Source organism: Panulirus ornatus, chromosome 58 (genome assembly GCF_036320965.1).
Source record: "Panulirus ornatus isolate Po-2019 chromosome 58, ASM3632096v1, whole genome shotgun sequence".
Classification (NCBI taxonomy): domain Eukaryota; kingdom Metazoa; phylum Arthropoda; class Malacostraca; order Decapoda; family Palinuridae; genus Panulirus; species Panulirus ornatus.
Genome location: NC_092281.1, coordinates 24,262,219 through 24,287,503, shown reverse-complemented (window position 1 = coordinate 24,287,503; position 25,285 = coordinate 24,262,219). Strand labels below are relative to the sequence as shown.

At 47.5% G+C, this 25,285-nt stretch overlaps 1 protein-coding gene across 2 annotated transcripts in view; it reads right to left on the bottom strand.

Annotated features, from left to right (window-relative positions):
• LOC139766676 (uncharacterized) overlaps positions 1–25,285 on the bottom strand; it is a 542,423-nt gene that overhangs the window by 313,998 nt on the left and 203,140 nt on the right. The gene's annotated exons all lie outside the window — the stretch shown is intronic.

Genomic DNA, 25,285 nt, shown 5'->3' with positions numbered 1-25,285 from the left:
TGACTGTGGACCGACTTCCGCAACCAGGATTCGAGCCTATGCGCTCGGCCCTGGGCGGGCCCTTGAATGCGCCACGGCCAGGAACGTTAACCGCTACATCAAGGGAGATGTCTTGGAAAAAAAAAAAAAAATATCGAACAAATGAGAGTTGTAGTAAAAAGGACAGTGTGTGGCAATAATGCCAGAGACAGTATGTAACTGGTCCATGGTTCAGGGTTAGGGTTCACAGCCTTGCTCCACCAACCTTACCAGTGTTCCCTGTCACTCAGGGCGTGGGGGATGAATGCCTCCCCCAACCCCCTACCTGATATTTCTCCGTGCTCACCACATACCCGAGGCTCCTGGACCTCATCTGACAATTCATGAAGATGCTGCTGCACCAACCCCCGCCACCGTCACTCCTGGTACCAGAGGTCCCTCGTACCCGAGTTGCAGGTCGGCACCACAACAGAGGATCGAACTCATCCGAACCCGTGCAGACCGCGACATGAGTACCCAAGTCCCACTCATTATGGACATATGTCACAGAACTCACCAGGTGTGTGTGTGTGTGTGTGTGTGTGTGTGTGTGTGTGTGTGTGTGTGTGTAAAGACTGTTGCCGGATACCCTCTCCTCTGCCACAGCCTCACTATGTTTGCTATTTATGTATTTTCAGTTTAGCTTCATCCCTTGCGCTTCATATGACATTATCAGTTTTTTTGTCATATTCTTTTATCATGCATGTTGTTAAGATCATTATCACTGATATCAGTTCTATATTGTAATAATGATGATAATAATGATAATGATAATAATAATGATAATTATCATTATTATCATTATCATTATCATAATAAGAATTTATAATTCCTTCTCCTAGTGTACAAACAGGTAACTGTACACAAGGATAACCACAATCTAGATAGAGGTGAGACCCCGATGAGTGTAGACTCCCTCCCCCCATACCATACACATACCGTACAAACAGTTGATTGCAAAAACGTAATGGCATACACACTAACAAATACACACCAGTGGTACACATGCATACAAGATTAAGAGACCACCTCCTCCTCCACCACTAGGCAACACGAATGTAGACCTCTCTCCCCATAACACACCAACGGTAATCACACACACACACACACACACACACTCAGGTAGATGAGGCTGGTGCACCAGGTCGTGGTGGATGCGGTGCGGCCCGCCTTATCTCCAGGGTTACGTACCTGACGACCAAAACTTCCTCTCCTCACCAATCAAAGGATCTGCACGATCGATCCCCCAGCAAACATGCACCAAAGGATCCCCTATTGTCCCGTGTGTACCCTGCCAGACACGCTGGCGTTGACGTAAGCACAGTGTCCCACCACTAGTGCAAGCACGCATCCCTCCTCCACCACTAGTGCAAGCACGCACCCCTTCCTCCACCACGAGGGCAGGCACGCACCCCTCCTCCACCTCTAGTGCAAGCACGCACCCCTCCTCCACCACTAGTGCAAGCACGCACCCCTCCTCCACCGCCAGTGCAAGCACGCACCTCTCCTCCACCACTAGTGCAAGCTCGCATCCCTCCTCCACCACTAGTGAAGGCACGCACCCCTCCTCCACCACTAGTACAAGCACGCACCCCTCCTCCACCACTAGTGCAAGCACATCACCGCCACACAACTCAAGTAAAAGCACACCATCCCAGCCTCAGTACAACCTCACCCCACCTCCATTACAACCTCACTCTACCTCCAGTACAACCTCACCCCCACTTCCAGTACAACCTCACCCTACCTCCCGTGTATTAACAGAAAACCTTCGGTTTAGAGAGTCTGTGTGATGATTCCCGGGTACAAGTGCAAGCTGTCTTGCCCTCTGAGAAAGCAGAGGGGTGTGGGGTGTGCTACGCACGGGAAGGGGTGGGGTAGGTGATACCTCGGTTGTGATGACGGCTGTGAAGTGCGCTGGTCGGTGGTGGTGGTGGTGGTAGTGGTTGTGGTAGTGAGTGGTGGTAATGGTGTTGGCATGTCAGCCATCGAGCCTTCATTACTGCCCCCGAACCGTCACCCGGTGATTTCCGTCGCGGGGAGAGCCAGTGAGTGCGTCCGCACCGGGGAGGGGAACGCCACCTACGCCGCCCAGTGGGTGTAGCTCGTACCCACCCACCCATCTACCCCGCTCACTGGCTGCAACACACGAGACCAAACTTCCAATCCTGTCAAAGAAGTTTCGAAGGAAATATGAATCCGGAGATTATTACTGCGTCCACAGACGAGATTAATTCATGACACTGACGAGAAAGAAACATTGAATACGACGGGTTTATACCATGATGAACTGCCGCAGAGTTACGGAGAACGAGTCGCGTGAGTTACGTATTGTCAAGAGTTACGTGTTGGCATGAGTTACGTGTGAGACGGAGAGATTTGTATGTTTTTTTTTTTTGCGCTGAAAGCCAGCAGCCCACATGTGGGTACGGCGGAGAGATAAGGCAGCTACGTGGGCCATTGGAATGACACCTGACAGCCACTGAAGTGGTGGCTCAACCGCCCAGATGTCACTCACCCTCCCGATACCCAGGCTGGTAGTTACCGGTCGTATATACCTCCCTGGTCGTATATACCTCCCTGGTCGGTGGCTGTCGATCATCTCACAGAGACAGAGAAAGAGATTCTCTTCATGTGACACCGGACAATGGAGATTCGCCGACGTCCTTCCTCAACCTCCTCAAACGCTTCCACAGGACCCAGAGCTGAACCTCCTGCCATGAGCTAGGACGAACTGTGAGCAGTTCACGCGGACCTGCAACAACAAGAGGACTTCGAAAGGACTGATCGCTGTTACCTCATGACCCACGAGGAAGTCGGGGGGAACACGAGGAATGTCTCTGGGGACACCTCGACACGAAGAGGACCTCCTGACTTCGACACTTCGGCCTTAGACAGACGCTCTTCGGTGAGAAGACCATCAGCCGGCTCTCTTGGTCAGCGTGTACCTCACACGATCAGACCAACACCCGGACTTCGACGACCTACCTCTCGAGGTGCCAAGGTAAGAGACGACTTCGCGCAGGACGGACGAAAAGCCAAGAGCCACTCAGTCGTCCAGAACGATGACACATGCTCGAATCGTCCTTCCTCGGGGGTATTTCAGACTAGCTAGCTAAGGGTGTACGCCTCTGGTGATGCTCCTTACATTAACCCCACCCCATCCCTCCCCTCCCCAGCAGAAGCAGAGGGGTCTATTCGTTTCTGAGAAGTAATAAACTCTATCAATAAAAGAAATATTCTATCTTCAGCCATAAAAAAATACATCTTGAATATCCAGGAACGAATGAATATTTTTTTCTCTCTCCTGAATATTGAAACACTAAGGAGTGCTCTTCGTGACAATATTCCGTTTTCTGTGAACCCTCTCATTTCTTGGAGCTGAGCTTTGAAACTTGCCGTAATTAAGTTCGGCAGTTCATTAGCGGGTCCAATATCCCCCCACGAGCGGTAAACCAATGATTCCCAACCCTCGAAGTTCACGAAACACCCTCGCGATATTGCCCTGGCGACAACACACAACCACATAACAACATACTTGCAGAAGGAACGAAAATAGAAAAATACATATCTGTATATATATATATATATATATATATATATATATATATATATATATATATATATATATATATATATACTTACCTCTAACTTCGAGCATATGTAAATGATGCAATAATTTCTCTAGGATTGAATAAAAAAAATGCAATTATTAAATTACTTCATGACAAACTACGGTGAAAGAGGATCCTATGAATATTCTATTCCTTCTGAGAGACAAAAGAGAAAGAAAACTGAATTTAATTAACCGTAAAACCTTGTGGGAAAAAAAGAGTGGGAGGAAAAAAAAAAATTTGGACTAAAAGAATCCCTTCGTACCGTGATGTAATTAGCTTGCTAAGTGTCATCAGAATTTTCAACTCTGTTAATTATTTACGTGACGTAGGGGAGAAGAGAGATAGATAGAGAGATAGATAGATAGATAGATAGATAGATAGAGAGAGGAGAGAGAGAGAGAGAGAGAGAGAGAGAGAGAGAGAGAGAGAGAGAGAGAGAGAGAGAGAGAGAGAGAGAGAGAGAGGCCCAGGACACTCAAAAAAATTTCCTCTCTCTCTCTCTCTCTCTCTCTCTCTCTCTCTCTCTCTCTCTCTCTCTCTCTCTCTCTCTCTCTCTCTCTCTCATTCTATCTATCTATCTATCTATATATCTATATATATATATATATATATATATATATATATATATATATATATATATATATATATATATATATATATATCTACCTAATGTACCTATCTATCTATTTATCTATCTATGTCTTCTTGAAGCTGGATCTTAAACAGCTGGGCAGCGCCATTGCATCCACAGAGTAACTGATGGATTACCCAATTAACCAGCAACTACTAAATGAGTACCGGCGAAGCTAAGAAAAAATAATTAAAAAAGTAATTACTATTTTTGAGACGTGGTTCCTTAATCCAATGAATCATTCTAATTTCAAGTCTCCATTTGTCAGCTGTACACAGACAACGCATTTCAGTAATAGCGCGGCTGAAGGGTACGTGGCTAGTGGGGTAGGTGGGTTGGTGGGTGGATGAAGGGTACGTGGCTAGTGGGGTAGGTGGGTGGAGGCAAGCATAGAGCGCACGTAGGGCTGGGTGGGTACAGAACACCAACACAGGAGGGGGACAGAGAGGGAGGGTCCGAGTGGGGCCCGAGGGGCAATCCCCCTCAGTGAGGGGAGAATGGGATTAATGGCATCTGTTGTCATACAAAGCAAGTTAACACACGACTTAGATATACAAGGTATATGTACTCGTTTGGGTACTAGTTAGTACAGGGTATTATAATTGTGGGGAGTGAAAACATCACCTTGGGAATAGAGTGTAATATGTACGATTGTATAATTTCATAATTACTTTACATACACAGACGACTCATATATACACTGAGTTTCAGGGCTCCTCGCTATACTGACACTTACGCAGTTACTAAGCTAGCACTTTTGCTATAGGTAAAAACAACTTATTACTATACTGATAAGAGCCAATTCAGTAACTAATAAAGAGCCAATTATCATTCTGATGACCATTTACCACACTGACAAGCAACCAATTACTTCGGCAGACAACTTCCATTGTCCATACTGGCAAAACTAATCATTACAGCCTCATACCAGTTCTGTACTGAAGCAACCAATTACCATACAGACAAACAACCAATTACTGAGACAAAACGACTGATTATTCAATCTAAAAAACAACCATTGAACCGACCGACAAACAACCAATTACGATGATGTCACGAGCCAATTACACAACAGCACAACAACCAATTACTCTAATCACTGATGATCGATTGCTCTATTCCTAACTGACTAACAACCAATACTAACAAACACCTAATCATCCAAATGATGTATAAATGATTACCTAAGATAACCGGCAATCATAAAAATGGCCGGGAAACACTTGGCAATCCAATGGAATCACATGACTGACTTCTTCAATGGGATGTCTCGATATCTTAGAGGAATTTTCGTTCCCCACATCTGGGAAACGTGAGGTCAGACCAATCTCATAAATGAGTAACCTCTCTCTCTCTCTCTCTCTCTCTCTCTCTCTCTCTCTCTCTCTCTCTCTCTCTCTCTCTCTCTCTCGTGCTTCCGACCCCTTTGACCAACGGCGTTGACAATGTACTCACTCGGTTCACTCTCATCACAATCTGACATCAATGCCTCTCTCACTCTGTGTAAACTGCCTCTGGTATACTCACTCTTTTCACTCTTGTCAACGTCAGTATGCAACCCCCTCTCCCCCCCTCTCTCTCTCTCACACACACACTGTAAACTGCTCCTGTTGACCCACACTGTTTCCCTACACTGTCTGATATCATTAATGCCTCTCACTCTGGACACAGCTGCTGGCACTCTCCCCACCTCTCACTCTGGATGCAGCTGCTGGCACTCTCCCCTCCTCTCACTCTGCACACAACGGCTAGCACTCTCCCCTCCTCTCACTCTGCACACAGCTGCTGGTATGCTCTCCACCAATACTCCTCATTCGCCATAAACAAACAGCTGTATCAAAACACGAGCGCCAAACATCTGTCTTAAAACATGTGGGGCGAAAACGCCTCTCTTGCTCGCCTGATTCAACACTCACATCATCAGCTGTGAGGAAGAACACACCAAGGTTCTGTGAGTCAGGCGCAACAAGTCCCAGCTAAAGACGACGGCATCTTGCTGTGTCGTAAAGAGGTGCATCTTGTCGTGAGTTCAGAGCACTGGAGGTGTGCTATGGCACAACCTCAGTGCGTGAGGAGCGTGTGCTGTGTGTGTGTGGTGCCTCCACGCGACCAACGGAGACGTCACCATCTCATAACGGGAATGATGATGCCTTTTACCCCGTGGTCGCGGAGTGGTCTGCTGTGCCGCAGGCCCACACCACGGGTTGCAGTGACCCCAAGACTCAAGGACCCCAAGACACAAGGCAGTCGGGATTCCAGGCACCCAGGACACCAGGCGTCCAGGACACACGTCAACCCATGAGGTAACCACTGATGGATCCTGCCAGCGGTACACAAAGCCCTGGTTATAGCCTCGTACGGTTCACGTCATGCCGAATGGAACTGAATGCGTCTGATACTGTCTGTGGCTGTCATGCCGCATTGGTTGTACCGACGCCACCGTGGCATAATGCCACTCAGGAGAGGCATAACCAGGGCCCCCACGTGTGTTACCCTTCCTCCTCCTCCTCCTCCTCCTCCTCCCTTCTCCTCCTCCTGCAGGGGAATTCTTGAGCTACGTCAGTGGCGTCCGACGACACCTTAGCACCAAAGGGGTGAGCTGCGAGACTTCGAAACAAAGATCCACAAGCAGCAGTGATTACCGCTGCCATGTTATGACAGAGCAAAAAATCACTGACACGCCAACAAATATATATATATATATATATATATATATATATATATATATATATATATATATATATATATATTTCACGAAGAAGTGTGGGGGTCAGGTACCCCTCCTGGCCTGCCTGCGTAATGGGTACGTGGAGGCCACTCATCTGGAAGCAGTCTTGGTCCGCGGTCACAGATACGGACGAGGGGTATGAATTTGACGGGCGGAGCCGACGCCCGTCCTATCTTGTTTATGTCTCCGAGGCAGTGGGACGGGAAGAGACAAACGGACGCAAAATTGGACAGAGATCGAGACGGATGAACACAGCGGAGACGGTGGCACAGAAGATACGTTAGAGACGGTGGCTATACAACGATGGTCCTCCAGCCTATGGGGCTACAGGGGTAAGACAGACGGTTATTGTTCCTTCCATTCATGTCCCATGTCAACCTTGGCAGTCCTTCCTTCCTTCATTCATTCCTTCATTCATTCATTCTTCTCTTCGTTCCCTCTCACCCAGCCCTCTAGTTACACTTCCCTCTCTTCTTTCCACTCTCTTTATACTCGGCTCCTCTGACGTTATTTCTTCACTACCTTCTGACACCATCTTTCGACACCATCTTTAAATCCCCTTCTCCTGACACCATCTTTAAATCCCCGGCCTTCTGACACCATCTTTATACTCCCCCATCTGACACCTTACATTCATAACACTATCTTCACACTCCTCCCTCCTGACACTCCCCTCTCCTGACTCCATCTTTAATTCCTACCCCCTCTCTTTCTGACGTCTTCCTTCATATCCCACTCTTTCAACCCCATCTTATCCACTCCTCCTCCTCCCATCCTCCGTGTCAGATTACCTTTATCCTCTAACCTCTTTTTCTCTTCTCTCCTCCCCTTCAGCCACAGCTCCCTCCTCTTGCTCATTACCAACATTACCACACCACAAGACGTCCTCTCTGTAAAATGATGAATTCCTCAGGCACATCCTCCGGCACCTCCCTCGTCCCTGCCTTTGTCAATAATTCAGTTCCCTTCGGCAAACTTCCCAGGAACTGCATATATCATTGTGTGTGTGTGTGTGTGTGTGTGTGTGTGTGTGTGTGTGTGTGTGTGTGTGTGTGTGTGTGTGTGTGATGGCGAAGGAAGGATAGAGGTGTCTTCAAAGTACTGGGGGACACTGAGGGTCGTACTGACGGGCAGACACTCAAGGTGCTGCACATACACACACACAGTAACACTCCTTCGCCCAACAAACAGACGGACCGACGGTACACAACACACTCCTCCTTCCTCGACAGACAATCAGAAATACATGCTCTCCACAGAGAGACAGACAATCACTCAGGAACACTCTCCCCCGTTACCCATAAGACAGACACACTCATATACCTCCTCTTCTTCTAGACGGAGAAACAGACAGATAGACAGACGCTGAGAAACACTATTTCTCCCCACAGACAGACAGACAGACAGACACACACCCTCTCTCCTGAATCTCTGACGCAGAAACACAATCACCTGAGAAATACACCCGCAGTTTCCCCCACAACAAACAAGATGGTTGAGTAGAGGGTTGACGATAGGCCACTCGACACATACGACGACATCACCAGGTCGTAAGGAGGTTATTCGGCAGTCTTGGAAAACGTAATCTATCCTTTACAGCACATGGGTCGCATATGCCACTCTAGCACGTACTTGGGTTCGAGATGTCGCCAGCGTCATAATGTAATCAACAGTTCCCTCAACCATTTCGTAGTGCTTAGCTGTGGGTGGTGTGACACTGCCTGTGTGCAAATATGGCCGTTGTTCTTCTCTTCCTGGCGCTACCTCGCTAATGTCGGGAAGGTGGTTAAGTGAACGATAAGAAACATGGCGCACAGGCGACTGAATGATCTGGAAGGGAATACAGATCACTCTGGCCGGTTACTGAGCAAGTGATTACGTTTATAGATCTCTGATGTCGAGGGTTTTAACCTGTGTATACAGACGGCAGCTGACGCAGGGCAGGATCCAATGCTCTACAATTCAATACGGGTGGAAGGATTTGACCCTGATTACCACCAACTCCGACTGACTCGAAAATGCCGCCACCAAACATTCGTTAACGAGTGAGAATTTGACTTCAATACTTAAACATCGTAACAGAAATGGATCGAAGTCTTGTGGGTGTTAAAAAAAAAAGATAATCATTCTAACAATAAATCGAACTTCATTATCTATAGTTAACTGTTACACTTGATACGTGGAATTTACTTTTGTACTGTACGGGGAGGGACTTCTGCACTTATGCGGCCCCATCTCGAAATTTCCCATACTATCGTGATGTGTGTGTGTGTGTGTGTGTGTGTGTGTGTGTGTGTGTGTGTGTGTGTGTGAGGGATCCTATCTCAGCCAGAGCGCTCCTGCAGGAGCCGTGAACCAAGCCTGTGGTGACAGGTCCTGCTGGCCCGCCCAGCAGTGTGACGCCCTCCACCAGATCCCCAGACCAGCAGCCTCCGAACTAGACGGACCTCTCTGAAGAAAACTAAGACGAAAAGAAAAGAATATAAATAATATATGGTTTGGAACATTCAATATAAGTGCTTATGTGAAGGAGAGAAATCTTGATATTCTTAAACTGGCAGAAGCTAAAGTAAGAAATACAGGAACTGGTCAAGAATCAGGAGACGAATATAGTATGGTGCACAGTACAGCTGAAGATGGGAATGCAAGGTATGTACCAATATTAGTGGGACCAAAGCTCTCGAGAGACATTGAAATTGTAAGTAAAATTCATTAAGACAGAGTTTACACTTCCCAGATTTGCGACGTCAACAGGATCTCACAATACAAAAAAAAGAGGAACTGGCTGATGATACTGAAATAATCAATGACAAAAAAATCAGAATTCTCATAATGGGAGACTTAAATGATGTAGCTGGTAATGAGAGAAATGTTGAAGAGATTACTTCTCAAGCCTTATGGCGGAACCAACAAGAAAATGAAGAGGATGAGAGATTAATAATGGCTTGGTGTATGAGGAGGTGGAACATCATGTCTACATGAACAGCTTTTTCTGATCATTAAGAGACTCACAGACGAAGATGGAACAGATACATTGGTCAGTTCCAACACAGATTCACATTAGATTTTCACGCTTCAGATACGAGGAATACATTTCAACGATGTTAAATTTCTATCTGGAGTTCACTTGGATGCCGACCACAGACTGTTAATGGTAACAGCTACTCATAAACACAGAAAATCCTCAAAATTTTGAAAAATAAGGATAAAAACTGAAGACCTCAAGACAGACTCAAATATATGTAAGAATTCATAATGAAAAAAAGAATGCAGTTCAACTGAGTCTGCAGACACTGAGACGCCAGAAGAAAAAAAAAATGGAAGATGCTGAAAATTAAGGTTAAGAAGATCACAGAGAACACTGTGGATCGGGGATCGTGGGAGGTGCTGGAAACCAACAGACAAAGAACTTGGTGGATAAAGGAGACGAAGACCAGGATTAAACAGAAAAATAAGTCTGAGAAAATGGCTAAAAACAAAACACCAAAAAATCAAATAAGAGCATATGAACGAGAGACGAAAACGTTCCGCGTTTGATACAAAAACTCAAAGGAAGAATCAAGAAGACAATCGTCAAATCAAATTTGATTACTTTCAATATAAGATCATATCCATGGTAACAGAGAGTTGTAGGGAACCAGAATGCGAATGACGATTCGCGAGCGATGCAAATGAAGAGTTCGCAGTGAATGCAAATGAACTCGATGACAAATTCGACGTACCACAGGAAGACTCACATGGGGAAGAACTCAGTATAACTGGTCCTCATCGATAAGATCTTCCTTCCCGAGTCTGACACACACCAAGTTTCCCTTGCCCTCGGACTGAACCCCTCAAACATCAACCCTCACACTTACACTAAGATTCCCTGATGTTGCGATGGTACATACTGCCCAAGCTGTCACACACAGCTCCTCCTCAACTGCCTTCCCTTTTTTCGTCATGCTTCTGACTTCCTGGTGCATGAGCACTAGCAATCATCATCTACCCTTCAGAATCTGCTGTCATTTCAGTCCACGTTCACACTGAACCCAGCACTCTTCGTCACAATCCCACAACCCATTCCTTATCACAAGAGCCACCCAACCTTCCGCTCATGTCTTCTCACTAAGTACCTCCGAACTTTACCCAATGGACACTCGCGTATCACCCTGCCTCCCAACCCCTCAGCTTTGTTTCACTCAGCACCAGATCATCCAGGTCTTTCTCATCCAACACAGCACCTGACTCTCCCATCTTTCTCATCCTGGTTACAGCCACGCACATTCAGACACCCGGACTTGAACCTTCGAGGGTCAAATCCTCTCTTAACTCCATCCTCTGTTCCCACTTTTTTCGAAACTGATTACATAAGATTTGGGGAATTTAAAAGTCCCGCTTCCTCCTTTGATAGCCGCGTTTTACGACACGCAGAAGCGACGTGGGTAGTATTCGTCCACATCCAAATCAATGGATGTCAGGAGGAAAGTTGAGGAAATCTTTCACTAAGTTCCTCTCTCAAGGCCTACAATGTGACGAATTCTTGACAAACGTTTGGTTGATATCACTTCAGAACAAGATAACTGCTAAGGTCAGAAGTGGACGACGTCGAAGTGTCGGAACCTGAGACAAGACAGCTAAAGTGCGAGAGCGACATGGTCGGTCGTCGCCACACGCCACCACCAGGTCGAACTTCCCTGCTATCGTTGGGTGCACGATGTAAGACCAGCGGGACAAGGCGCCGACGGCTCCAGCGGGTGTGGAGGATACCAACAGGTATCCCAAGCTGGAGGCAATACAGAAGAGGAAGAGTCCAAGTTCGGATGATCATGACATCCACAGAACCAGCGTCATGAGAGCGTCATGAGGGTCAATAGCATAGATGCAAGAGCGCGCCTCTACTGCCAAATGTTTGTGTCACATTTCTATGAATTCTCCTTCCAGTCGGAAAAGTTCATGTGACTGTTTAATGTCCACAGTGTAATGAAATGAAATACACATGGTTTGGTAAATCTTCTTGAACCATTGTATATATATATATATTGGAGGCTTCAGTCATGGACAGAAGTTCACATCAAGGTCGGGTCTTAACTGAAATACATGCCAGGTTATAGTTCCTGGGAAAGACATGAGAGAGAGAGGAAGCGAGTTCCAAAGCTTCGAGGTGTAGGGAAAGAAACGGATATCAAAACGACTCACCCTTGAGCTGCAGGTAGACTTCGCCAACACCAATATCTATCTATCTATCTATCTATATATATATATATATAGAATGTATGTGAGAAATACTTAGAAAAGCAAATGGATTTGTATGTAGCATTTACGGATCTGGACAAGGCATATGATACAGTTGATAGAGATGCTCTGTGGAAGGTATGAAGAATATATGGTGTGGGAGGCAAGTTGTTAGAAGCAGTGAAAAGTTTTTATCGAGGATGTAAGGCATGTGTACGTGTAGGAAGAGAGGAAAGTGATTGGTTCTCAGTGAATGTAGGTTTGCGGCAGGGGTGTGTGATGTCTCCATGGTTGTTTAATTTGTTTATGGATGGGGTTGTTAGGGAGGTGAATGCAAGAGTTTTGGAAAGAGGGGCAAGTATGAAGTCTGTTGGGGATGAGAGAGCTTGGGAAGTGAGTCAGTTGTTGTTCGCTGATGATACAGCGCTGGTGGCTGATTCATGTGAGAAACTGCAGAAGCTGGTGACTGAGTTTTGTAAAGTGTGTGAAAGAAGAAAGTTAAGAGTAAATGTGAATAAGAGCAAGGTTATTAGGTACAGTAGGGTTGAGGGTCAAGTCAATTGGGAGGTAAGTTTGAATGGAGAAAAACTGGAGGAAGTAAAGTGTTTAAATATCTGGGAGTGGATCTGGCAGCGGATGGAACCATGGAAGCGGAAGTGGATCATAGGGTGGGGGAGGGGGCGAAAATCCTGGGAGCCTTGAAGAAGGTGTGGAAGTCGAGAACATTATCTCGGAAAGCAAAAATGGGTATGTTTGAAGGAATAGTGGTTCCAACAATGTTGTATGGTTGCGAGGCGTCGGCTATGGATAGAGTTGTGCGCAGGAGGATGGATGTGCTGGAAATGAGATGTTTGAGGACAATGTGTGGTGTGAGGTGGTTTGATCGAGTAAGTAACGTAAGGGTAAGAGAGATGTGTGGAAATAAAAAGAGCGTGGTTGAGAGAGCAGAAGAGGGTGTTTTGAAATGGTTTGGGCACATGGAGAGAATGAGTGAGGAAAGATTGACCAAGAGGATATATGTGTCGGAGGTGGAGGGAACGAGGAGAAGAGGGAGACCAAATTGGAGGTGGAAAGATGGAGTGAAAAAGATTTTGTGTGATCGGGGCCTGAACATGCAGGAGGGTGAAAGGAGGGCAAGGAATAGAGTGAATTGGAGCGATGTGGTATACCGGGGTTGACGTGCTGTCAGTGGATTGAATCAGGGCATGTGAAGCGTCCGGGGTAAACCATGGAAAGCTGTGTAGGTATGTATATTTGCGTGTGTGGACGTATGTATATACATGTGTATGGGGGTGGGTTGGGCCATTTCTTTCGTCTGTTTCCTTGCGCTACCTCGCAAACGCGGGAGACAGCGGCAAAAAAAAAAAAAAAAAAATATATATATATATATACTTGGGTTTGTCACGGGAGATGGCCACTGTTGCAGCAGTATGGGTGTCTCCTGCCACGCTTGCCTGTACCTAATGAGGGTACGGAGCATCATCAGTGATGCCCCTCCCTCCCTCCACCCATCCTTCCACCATTAAAAGCTCGTGATCTTCCCATGACGCTCTTACTGAGTACTGCGTCTGGGGGAGGGCTGCTGGGGGGAACTGGCCTGGGAGAGGACTCGCTAGGAGCAGGGGGAGGGAAGGGTAGGGTAGGCAAGGAAGAGGAGTGGCTAAAGAGATGGGTGGTCAGGAAGGGGTGTGGTTAAGGAGAGGAATGACCAGAGAGGGGGAGGGGAGGAGAGGCCACGGAAGAAGGGTGGCTATAGAGAGGAGTGGTCAGGAAGAGGAGTGGTTAGGGGGGAAGAGTGGTGGCCAAGGAAGAGGAGTGGCCCAGGGAGAGGAGAGACCGAGGAAGAGGAGTGGCAAGGAAGGGGAGTGTGCATGGCCGACAGGAGGGTGGACTACGTTTTCCTGAAAACGACGTGGTGTTGGCAGCAGGGAATGCACACCCGCAAAAAAAAAAATAATGATATAATCCTGAGCTGGCATTGGCGTCTAGCTGGACAGTGAGAAACAGAGACGTCAGAGACAGTAGAACCCAGAGGAAAAATTATTGCGAGCGCTCAGGGTATATGTAGCTCTCAGAGTGACAGAAGAGGCAGTAAAGAACTAATGAAAAAGGCAATCGAGAGGGAAGTGGGTTATGAGAGTATACGTGCATGGCCAGAGGATGGGAAAAAGAGGGAGACAATGGAGGAGACATAGAAGAAGCGGGTGTGCGTGAGGTGTGGTCATGACAGGAGAATGGGACCTGTGTGGCTGGCTGGAATCGTATTAGTTCATCCTCTGAGCACGAAGGTACGACGGTATGACCCATGAACCCGACAGTAAGATCCTTGAGCACGGCATTACGATGTTCGAGTACGACGGCACGATCCGTGAGTTCGACAGCACGGCTCCCAAAAGCACGACGGTCCGTCAGTTCACCACGACGGTACGACCGTTGGTCAGGATGATACGATCCTTGAGAACAACGGATGCGACCAGGTGAGTATCCTCGCAGCTCAGTCTGCCATCAGGCCAGCCAGCCATGAACAAATGTGCTTTCCGGAGGAGGGGAAGGGGAGGAGGAGGAGGAGAAGGTGTTACACTAGTGTTACACTTGGTCAGGACCATCAAGACTGAAACATAACGCCTTGGCTGAGAATAAATGATAAGATGATAAATGATATCCTTAGATTGACTGAACCATTTAATGGAGTAAATGAACTTCAGAAATACTATCAACACCAAGATAGTTAAACTGGTGATTATACTGGTGTGAAGGCGGTTCAGCTGGTCAGTAACTGCCACTTCAATGTTGGGTCACATCTCCGTTTTCTTTCCTTGCGTGGATAGTTCAATTTCTCTAAAAACTGAAAATCAATCGATAACGATATGCCTGATTTTGTTTACAATTTCTACGCCCCCTCCCCCCCTCCCAAACAAAAAAAAATAGATTCCCTTCGTAATGATAATGCAAATAACAAGATACGAGTTCCCATAAATGGTCACTTTGAGATTATGAGAAAAAATACATTAACAACGGGAAAATCTTACTGAAAAGATCTTACTGAAAAGAGGATCGTAACATATACAATAACTCTGCATATATTGAACGATTACGTCACTCGAATCTCGTTCGACATAAAATCAGATTCGTATACTAATACAATCATAGAGGGAAAAAAAAAATCGTACCTTAGCGTACCCATGCGTTAGCTACGCCCTTCATGTACAACCGCAATATAGATACACGCATTCTATGGAGGCAGGAACTCCCATGCGCACTTCATACTTTACGTACCGCCATGAGCTGTACACCCATCCCTCCTCAACACACACACACACACACACACACACACACACATCGCTCCTACGTCTACTGAGTGACCCGTTACGGATCTACGGGAACTGGACCCAACGAGCGACCACAGCGGCTGGCGACCAAATGGGTGTTTGGAGCCAAGGAGAGGCCCGGGTACGTTTTTTACGGTCGCTTTATGCTTTTCTTGACGACCCACCAGTAGATGAACCCCAAGGGGTCCGTCCGCTGGAGGAGGGAGGAAAAGTAGGTCCGAAGGCGTCCCTGCCCCTCTCCGCCGCTCGCAACCCACGGGTACCCATGGCTAGTCTAGCCAACACGATTTCGACAGCTATAACTCCTCAACAGTTCTGTATCATGTATCTTACTGTATCACAACATTTGGACGACGGTTTCTTGCATCACAACCACTGACGAGGCAGCTTTTAACGTCGAGGCCACCGAGGGAACTTGCGACAGCAGGTCCTGTCGCAGCTGGAGACTTCCTTCAGTTCCCACATGACGGATAGGGCCGAGAACACAAGACGCCCTCTGCGCGGGAGGACGGCGTGAGAACCCATTACCGGTGGCGGCGGGAGGCAAGTTTCACCAGGACATGAAGTATCCAGTGGGAGGCTTTGGTTCCCCCCCGGTAAGAGGGTGCCGGCGACAGAAGGGGGTTGGCAGGAAAGCTCTTGCCTCTAGGGCACATCACGACACCAGCTCTCGTACCTCAGGATCAGTAGGCGTCGCAGCTACTTAAAACAGGAAAGCTTTCGTGTAAACCTCAGGAACGTAACTACGTGGCAGTGATGGCCAACTGAGGGTCGTTAGCAGAGGCTCCTCAGCCAGTTCTAGGGACGGTTGTTACGTAAGCCGAGCTGGTGACACGTAAGGGAGGATATGAATTCACTGTAACAGACTGAATGTGTTTTACATCGTTAAGTAATTTTTAATCAAATGTGTCAGAAAAAACAAAGTCATGGGGCTAGGAGGAGGTCTGTGACGATGTTTCGTGGATGGTAGAGGTCATACAAGGGTCTGGCATGGCAGGAGCTGTCGCGGAGGTTGTCACCAATAACTGGGTCATGTTAGGTGTCTAGTATTACTGCGGTGTCCCTCCGTGGTGGTGCCATGGAACTCTGTCGCTACTCAGAGCTCTAATGCACCGATACCGCAACATGAACAGCGTCGCCCACAGCAGGAGCAGCAAACATGGCATCTCTACCACCATCCCTACCACCAGTGACAACAACAACAACGACAAATGACAGCAATCATGTAAGCCCTCATCAGTGTTAGATGCGGCTTCATCATGACTATTACTATTTTCACGACCGATCTGTTACTAACCACGCTGAACGGTTGAAGATGAGATAACCTTAAAGTGATCTCTACCGTAATAATGCATTACCCTTCAACAAATAAGCCATGAGTCTGTAGAAAATACACTGTACTAGCGCTGTTAAAGATGCGATGCAATGCTTACATTTCAGGCAGACCAGTGACTGATGTTGCAATTAACACCGCCACAACACTGGACGCTAAAACCACAACAAACAAATCCTTCTGCGCTTCAAGAAATCTGGTCTTGTCACTCATTATGTGAGAATCTCCCTCCGGGGACCTAACACTGCTGGCGACCATTACCAAGCTAGAACAACAAAACCTTCCCCGGGGACCTAACTCGGCCGGCGACCAACATGATAGCGGAGCAACAACGACAAAACTCCCTAGCGACCCGTTCTAATTTCCCTGTTGTACCCTGAGGAGTGTGTGTGTGTGTGTGTGTGTGTGTGTGAGGCCTACAGTAGCGCATACCACCTCGTCCCCAGGAGATGGTTTTATATATCTCTCCTGACACACACACGCCTGGGGGTGAGGGTGAGGAGAAGGTGGGAGGGGTGGACGGAAGGAGGAGGTGGCCAGAATCTGATGTTTTGGAGCGGCCTCTTGGCAACAGGATGCAGCCCTTCCTCGGCAGCTATTTGTTTAGTATCTCATGACTAGGTCGTTCATTTTGGGAGAGCTCTCTCTCTCTCTCTCTCTCTCTCTCTCTCTCTCTCTCTCTCTCTCTCTCTCTCTCTCTCTCTCTCTCTCTCGTTGGTGTGTCAGAGAGAGAGAGAGAGAGAGAGAGAGAGAGAGAGAGAGAGAGAGAGAGAGAGAGAGAGAGAGAGAGAGAGAGAGAATCATGGAAAAAAAATGACTGCCTCCCGACACATCGACCCTAGGTTCGTCCAACTGTTGATACCCGCGAGATTTGTCGAGGGTATTTGGCTGGCGGCCTAGCAAGCACCAGCACAAATATGCTTCGCTTTGGCAGAAGATCCCGAACGGTAACAGATTTACAGACTACGGGAGTGTGATTGACCCCTTCCTCCAACTAGATCCATTTCCAACGTTTTGGGATATGCTGGGAGATCATGAGAACGCATGTAGGGACATGATGGGATCATAATGACGTACGAGATTTACGCAATCGCTACGCTCTAGTGGAATCTTTAGTTGTTTCAGTTTTGTTTATCTTAACAAGTAACCTCCACGTAATGCTTTGTATTTAATTTCACTGGCGAGAATTAAAGGCCTTCAACATTCACGCCCAAAATATACAAACTGTACTGACAACCAAGTCCGTCTGGGCTGACACAACCAAGTTTATCCAAGATGACGAACATCCAAGTTTTGTCTTTCCCGCCTTGGCAAAATTAAGAACATGAGGTCATTGGCCTCATGTATAGTACACCAAAGCCAGACACTCACTCGACCATCCACAGCGCCAACCTCCACAGATTACTCTACGGTATAACCCAGCCGCTTCATATGCCCTGGTTTAGCCCACTGTAAGTACAGAGCCCTCATGTACCACATCGATCCAGTTCATTCTATCCACTGCACGCCTCTCGCCCTCCTGAATGTTCAAGCCTTGCCACCTAAAAGTCTCCTTAACTTCATCCTTTCATTTCCTTCTTTATATCTCCCCATCGCCCTTCCTCCCTCCACTTCTGACACAAAAATAAAGATCCTTCTGTCAGACTTTCTTCGCTCATCCTCTCCTCGGGGCAACCTGGCAGGCGCTCAGAATCAGACTGCACTTAATACCACACCTCGCTCCTACATTATCATTCTTTTTCACACGATCACAACTTGGCTCACACCACATGTCGTCCCCCAGGCATTCCATTCCTAACAGATCCACCCCCACTTCTTTCTTTTGTGATCAAGGCCCAAGACTCACATTCATACTGAAGTAAAGAGACTGCTACACCTGCAGACATACCTATCAATGCCCTCAAGTGCCTCCTCAGCTCTTTCCTCCGTCGAACGACTCTCCTCAGCCCCCGTGGTTCCTTTCAATGCCACGATCACTTCGAAGTACCTCATGTGACTCCCAAGTTCTCCTCTTTTAAACTTACACTCAGACCATATCGCCTCACCACCTCCCATTTACCCCCTTCGTCATTTCATTTTGGTCACATCTATACTCAGTTCTCTTGTTTCGCACACTGTCTAATTCTGACACCACCTTCTGGAGCTTCTTTCTGGAGTCTGCCAGTAGAACTGTGTCATCTGGAAACACCAACAAATTCACCTCCCTCCCCCCAACCTCCCAGTATCGTGTAGACCAGCACCTTACTGCAAGACTCTTGCATCCCCCCCACCCTCCTCCACCCCTTACTACCCCGTCCAAGAACAGATGGAACAGCCATAGTGACATCACTCCTTCTTCATGGAAGCCTACTTTCATCAGGAACCACTCGCCCTCCACTCTACTCGTACGCAGGACTTATTCCCCCAGTGAACTAGCCTCACTACATTTGATAACCATCCCTTTATCACCATATATTCGTACCATCAGAGTTCAATCTCCCTTTCCTAGAGTTTCTCTCACAAATTCTTCGAGCCAAACCCCCTTGTCCACACATCCTCTACCTCTTCTGAAGCCACATTGCTCTTCCCAAATTCAGCGGCTCTGTGCATGCTGCCACCCTCTCAACACCACACTCCCATACACTTCAGGCACCTCAACCTGGCCACGCAAACGTCGAATAGTTTGACTTACAAATCAACAACACTGTCACCCTCTTCCTTGAGAAACTTATCTGCAGTCCCATCCACTCCTGCGCCTTTGTCACACTTCACCCTACACAAGGCTTTCACAGCCTCTTCTCTTTTCACCATACCATTCGCCATGACTCTCTCAATCGGCAAGCCACCGAGGATGAGAGGGCTTGGGAAATGAGTCAGTTGCTGTTCGCTGATGATACAGCACTGGTGGCTGATTCGAGTGAGAAACTGCAGAAGCTGGTAAATGAGTTTGGAAGAGTGTGTGAAAGGAGAAAGTTGAGAGCAACTGTGAATATAAGCACCACGGTCGCCTCCCTGTCATCCAACACATTCAGCAGTCTTTCAAAAATACTCCATTTCTTTTCCTCTTCTCTTCTATGCTTGTTCCCACTTCCCATCCACTCTCCTTGGTGTCCTGCCCATTCGTTCTCTTGTTCTCACACTACGCACCTTCCCACAAAACAGCTTGTCACACTTTCTCAAAAGTTCATCAGCTCTTCTCACCGTATCCCCCATCTGAACTCCTCTTCCGGAAACAATGGTAGGTCAGGATTCCACATTACAAGTGAATCGAACGTGGTGATGATGTGACGTGCTGTGTTGTGCGAGCCACACACACACACACACACACACACACACACACACACACACACACACAGCCAGTACACCTGCCATGGGATAATTAGTAAAATTAGTATAATGGTGTCATTAGCTGCGTTAGTAATGTCTTTACGAGGAGGACCCGGGATCATGCTGCCAAGCCATTATTGGCAGCATTTCCCAGACGAGTTATGTCACAGAAGCTGGAGTTGGAGGTTAATTAGGAGAGCTGTAGGAGGGAGGGAAGGTGGAGAAAGGGAAGGTAAAGGGAGAGACAGAGGAGAGAGGAAGAGGGAGGAGCGGTGATAAGGGAGTCAGAGAGAGAGAGAGAGAGAGAGAGAGAGAGAGAGAGAGAGAGAGAGAGAGAGACAGACAGAGACTATGCAATTCTGCTGCTGAGCCACACCAGGAGCATCTACTCATCGCAACCACAACTGACCAACAAATTCACCCAACAGCTCATCCAGCTACATACAACGTCTCCAGAGGCGATGTTTACTCGCCAGAGGAAACCATCGTCTTCTAGCAAACATCCCGACAGTAAATGACCTTAGAGGCCAACTACATCACAGGGGCCAGACAGCCTTAACAGAAGAAACATATAGGATCAGATCTTATCTTCGCTACATCTGACAACACTCTTCAAAGTATCATTTTGAACAGACCCAGACGATCACACTGAACAGACCCAGAAGACCACTTTGAAACAGACCCCAAACTACCACTGTGAACAGATCGAAACAACCACTTTAAACAGACCCAGACGACCACTTTTCCAGACCCATGATACTTCACTGACCAAATTCAGTCCAACACACTAAATAGACCCTGAGTTCTAGTATGTGCCAGCAGACAGTACGTCTCCTTCACTATTTTCCGAATGTAAGACCCTGTCGTTATGTGAGGGATGATGTCACATCCGAAGTCTCTCTCTCTCTCAAACACACACAAACACAGATTCCAACAGCTTACATCCTGCAAGATAATATTGTTACGAATCCTCCTGCTGGGAAGGATCGTCAACTACGCACACGGATAACACTATCTTAAAGCCATGGGATTAAATCAAACACCAGCATTAAACCTGCCTATCGTCCAAGAACTAAAGAGTACAAAATAACAGAAGCACATTAATCAGGCACAAAACATTTACGTTAACACTGAACATGAGTTCAATATTCCAGGTAAGATTTCTAACCAGATCTCTTTCCTTTTATGACAATTTGACTCTAGCAACATGATTCAAGATAAACTTATTCGTTGGACACTTCTATGACAAGTTACTATCCTCTATGACACTCGAAACTAAATGACAAAGGCAGTTCAACACCGTAGAGTTTCGTATAGCGCCACTTTACACAGATCGTAGGCTACGGGCTTGAGACAGAGGGGAAAACCACGCACCTTGGTTGGTCTACGAGGTAGAGAGGAAATCGTGACCCAGCTGGTGTCATAGGTTTTTATTGCAGGGAGGAGCGAGCCAGGAGCGGCCTGCCCCGCCCTGCTGCCCTAGTCTCAGGTGGGATTGGTGAAGGGTGACCCACAGTGCCACTCTTGATTGGCTAGAGGCCTAAAGTCCAGTTGTGATTGGAGGAGGGTGGCTCATAGTGCCACTCCTGGTTGGCTGGAGGGTCTTAGGTCCGGCTGTGACTGGAGGAGGGTGGCTCATAGTGCCACTCCTGGTTGGCTGGAGGGTCTCAGGTCCGGCTGTGACCGGAGGAGTGTGGCTCATAGTGCCACTCCTGGCTGGCTGGAGGGTCTTAGGTCCGGCTGTAACCGGAGGAGTGTGGCTCATAGTGCCACTCCTGGTTGGCTGGAGGGTCTCAGGTCCGGCTGTGACTGGAGGAGGGTGGCTCATAGTACCACTCCTGGTTGACTGGAGGGTCTTAGGTCCGGCCCACATCTTGCCTAAGGCCCAACCTCGTCTTATCCTGACGGTAACGACGATATACAGGAAGCCATATCTCCTAGCTGACATCCTATCTTGACCCGAGTCGTCTGGTGCCTTGGACGGCGGAGAAATGACAGGTCCGAGTATTGAGGGTGACTGGAATTAATGGCCCGGCGTGACCCTCCTTCTTGACCTCAGCCATCTGGTTCCCGGGTATGGGAAAGACGGCAGGCCTAAGGGTTAAGAGTGCCTGAATTGATGACCCGGCCAGAGGAGTGAAACCCAAGACGAGATAACGGAGGCCCTGGCCCTCTTCTCTGTCGGCCTACAACATAAAATATCACTTACACCATAAACACACAATGACATACACACATATACGAACACGGGGGCACACACACACACACACACACACACGTTCGTAACAATATGAATACGGAGGCCTTTCTTCCCTGTGTGCCCATCATTACTTGAAATCTAATCGGGTTTAATTTTATCAACCTTGTGTCTCACCAATTCTGGAATTTCTCCAAGTTCATTTGTAACATGATGAAATCTACCTCGCTTTTCACTTCCCTCAAGACTTTAGCATCATCCGCAAAATATTCGGGTTAAAGTCCAAGCCCTCCGGCAAGATTCACACAGATTAAAAAGAGCACTGGTCCCAGTACGAAACCTTGCGGCACGCCACTGGTGACCTCAGCCCATTTCGAGAAGGCTACTCTGACACGCGTCCTTTGTCCCCCTCCACTAAGTTAATCTTGTATTCAACGCAAGATCCTCCTCCTCTATTCCTGCCTGGATATCCCGCCTCAACCCTACCCTCCTGTACGGTGCCGTGTCAAATGCTTTCTGGCCCTCTAAATACAAACAATCCCCCCTTTCTTCTCTTTCTCCCAAAACGGTCGTTCACTCTCACCTGGGTATCTGTGAGGTTTGCTACACATGACTTTCTATCCCTAGAACCTGCGTTGTTCTTCTCCGTCAAAAGTTATCCATTGACTTTCTGAAAACCTTTTCCAGTTCGCCACACACCACTCCCTAGAGGGGAGGCTGGTGTGTAGTTCAGTGCCTCTCTCCAGCGACATCTTGAAGAACATCTCAAGTGCTTTGTGTGCGTGCGTGCGAGCGTGCAAGCGTGTGTGTGTGTGTGTGTGTGTGTGTGTGTGTGTGTGTGTGTGTGTGTGTGTGTGTGTGTGTGTTGTGTGTGTGTGTGTGTCAAGGCGATGGATGTCAGTGAATGCTCTTTCCTCTATATATCTCCATGAGGGGCAGGGGACCTCTAACTCCCCACCCCGCAACTCCCCAACCCTAACACCCACCCCATACTTCCTCTCCCTATGCTTCAACACCACCACCCGACCCCCGGCCTGAACCCTTCATTCCTCTCTCTTCTCTCCTTTTCATATCTAATCCACTGACGTCTCATTGCCACACTCCGTCTTTACTCCTCGATGCTGGTGATGATTCTCTTCCCCATTCTTCGTAGATTTGCGTTTTCTTTTCTTCTATTTTTCCCCTTTTCTGTCCTTTTTGTAATCCGATAAAAAAAAAAAATTATAGACTCACCATTCGCTTGCCTTCAGCCATCCCTCTCAATAGATCACTCTTTCACGATTCAACAAACGAGAAACCTGCGGTGAGCGTAACGCGCTGATCCTGCACTCTCTCTCTCTCACTCTCTCTCTCTCTCTCTCTCTCTCTCTCTCTCTCTCTCTCTCTCTCTCTCTGGCCTGGCCGAAGCTACCCAGTGACCCAGCCAGCCAGCCAGCCAGGAGGGAGGGAGAGAGGCAAGGTTATGCAACGCCTTTGTGTTTACGCTCCTCCTCTCACTCCCCCCCCCCCCCGACCCTAACAGTCCCCACCCACCCCGCCTCCGCGCTCCCCCTCCTCCTCCTCCTCCTCCTCCCCCATCCTCCGATCTCCACCTCCCTAACACCCCCTCCCCTCCCCCACCCTCCCCTTCCCTTGTCCAGTAACGGTGTATTCATGGTAGTTTTTTCCCCTTAACCGTGTCCAACGATGGCCCTTTCCCCCCACCAACGCCCTTTCCCCTCCCCACCCCACCAACACCCTTCCCCTCCCCTCTCCTCTTCCTTCCCCCGTAGTATGCGACGTGGTGTGACCTCGACCGTGAACCCTCAGGTCATCCCAGCTGAACTGGTCTGACCCCCTAGCCCCTTTCGCCATATTGATCTTCTATTAATAATGTAACTCCCTCACATATAACCTTCATCCAAAACCAATATATAGAGAAATATATATATATATATATATATATATATATATATATATATATATATATATATATATATATATATATATTTTATTTTTTTTTTTTTTTTTTATACTTTGTCGCTGTCTCCCGCGTTTGCGAGGTAGCGCAAGGAAACAGACGAAAGAAATGGCCCAACCCCCCCCATACACATGTACATACACACGTCCACACACGCAAATATACATACCTACACAGCTTTCCTTGGTTTACCCCGGACGCTTCACATGCCTTGATTCAATCCACTGACAGCACGTCAACCCCTGTATACCACATCGCTCCAATTCACTCTATTCCTTGCCCTCCTTTCACCCTCCTGCATGTTCAGGCCCCGATCACACAAAATCCTTTTCACTCCATCTTTCCACCTCCAATTTGGTCTCCCTCTTCTCCTCGTTCCCTCCACCTCCGACACATATATCCTCTTGGTCAATCTTTCCTCACTCATTCTCTCCATGTGCCCAAACCATTTCAAAACACCCTCTTCTGCTCTCTCAACCACGCTCTTTTTATTTCCACACATCTCTCTTACCCTTACGTTACTTACTCGATCAAACCACCTCACACCACACATTGTCCTCAAACATCTCATTTCCAGCACATCCATCCTCCTGCGCACAACTCTATCCATAGCCCACGCCTTGCAACCATACAACATTGTTGGAACTACTATTCCTTCAAACATACCCATTTTTGCTTTCCGAGATAATGTTCTCGACTTCCACACATTTTTCAAGGCTCCCAAAATTTTCGCCCCCTCCCCCACCCTATGATCCACTTCCGCTTCCATGGTTCCATCCGCTGCCAGATCCACTCCCAGATATCTAAAACACTTCACTTCCTCCAGTTTTTCTCCATTCAAACTCACCTCCCAATTGACTTGACCCTCAACCCTACTGTACCTAATAACCTTGCTCTTATTCACATTTACTCTTAACTTTCTCCTTCCACACACTTTACCAAACTCCGTCAC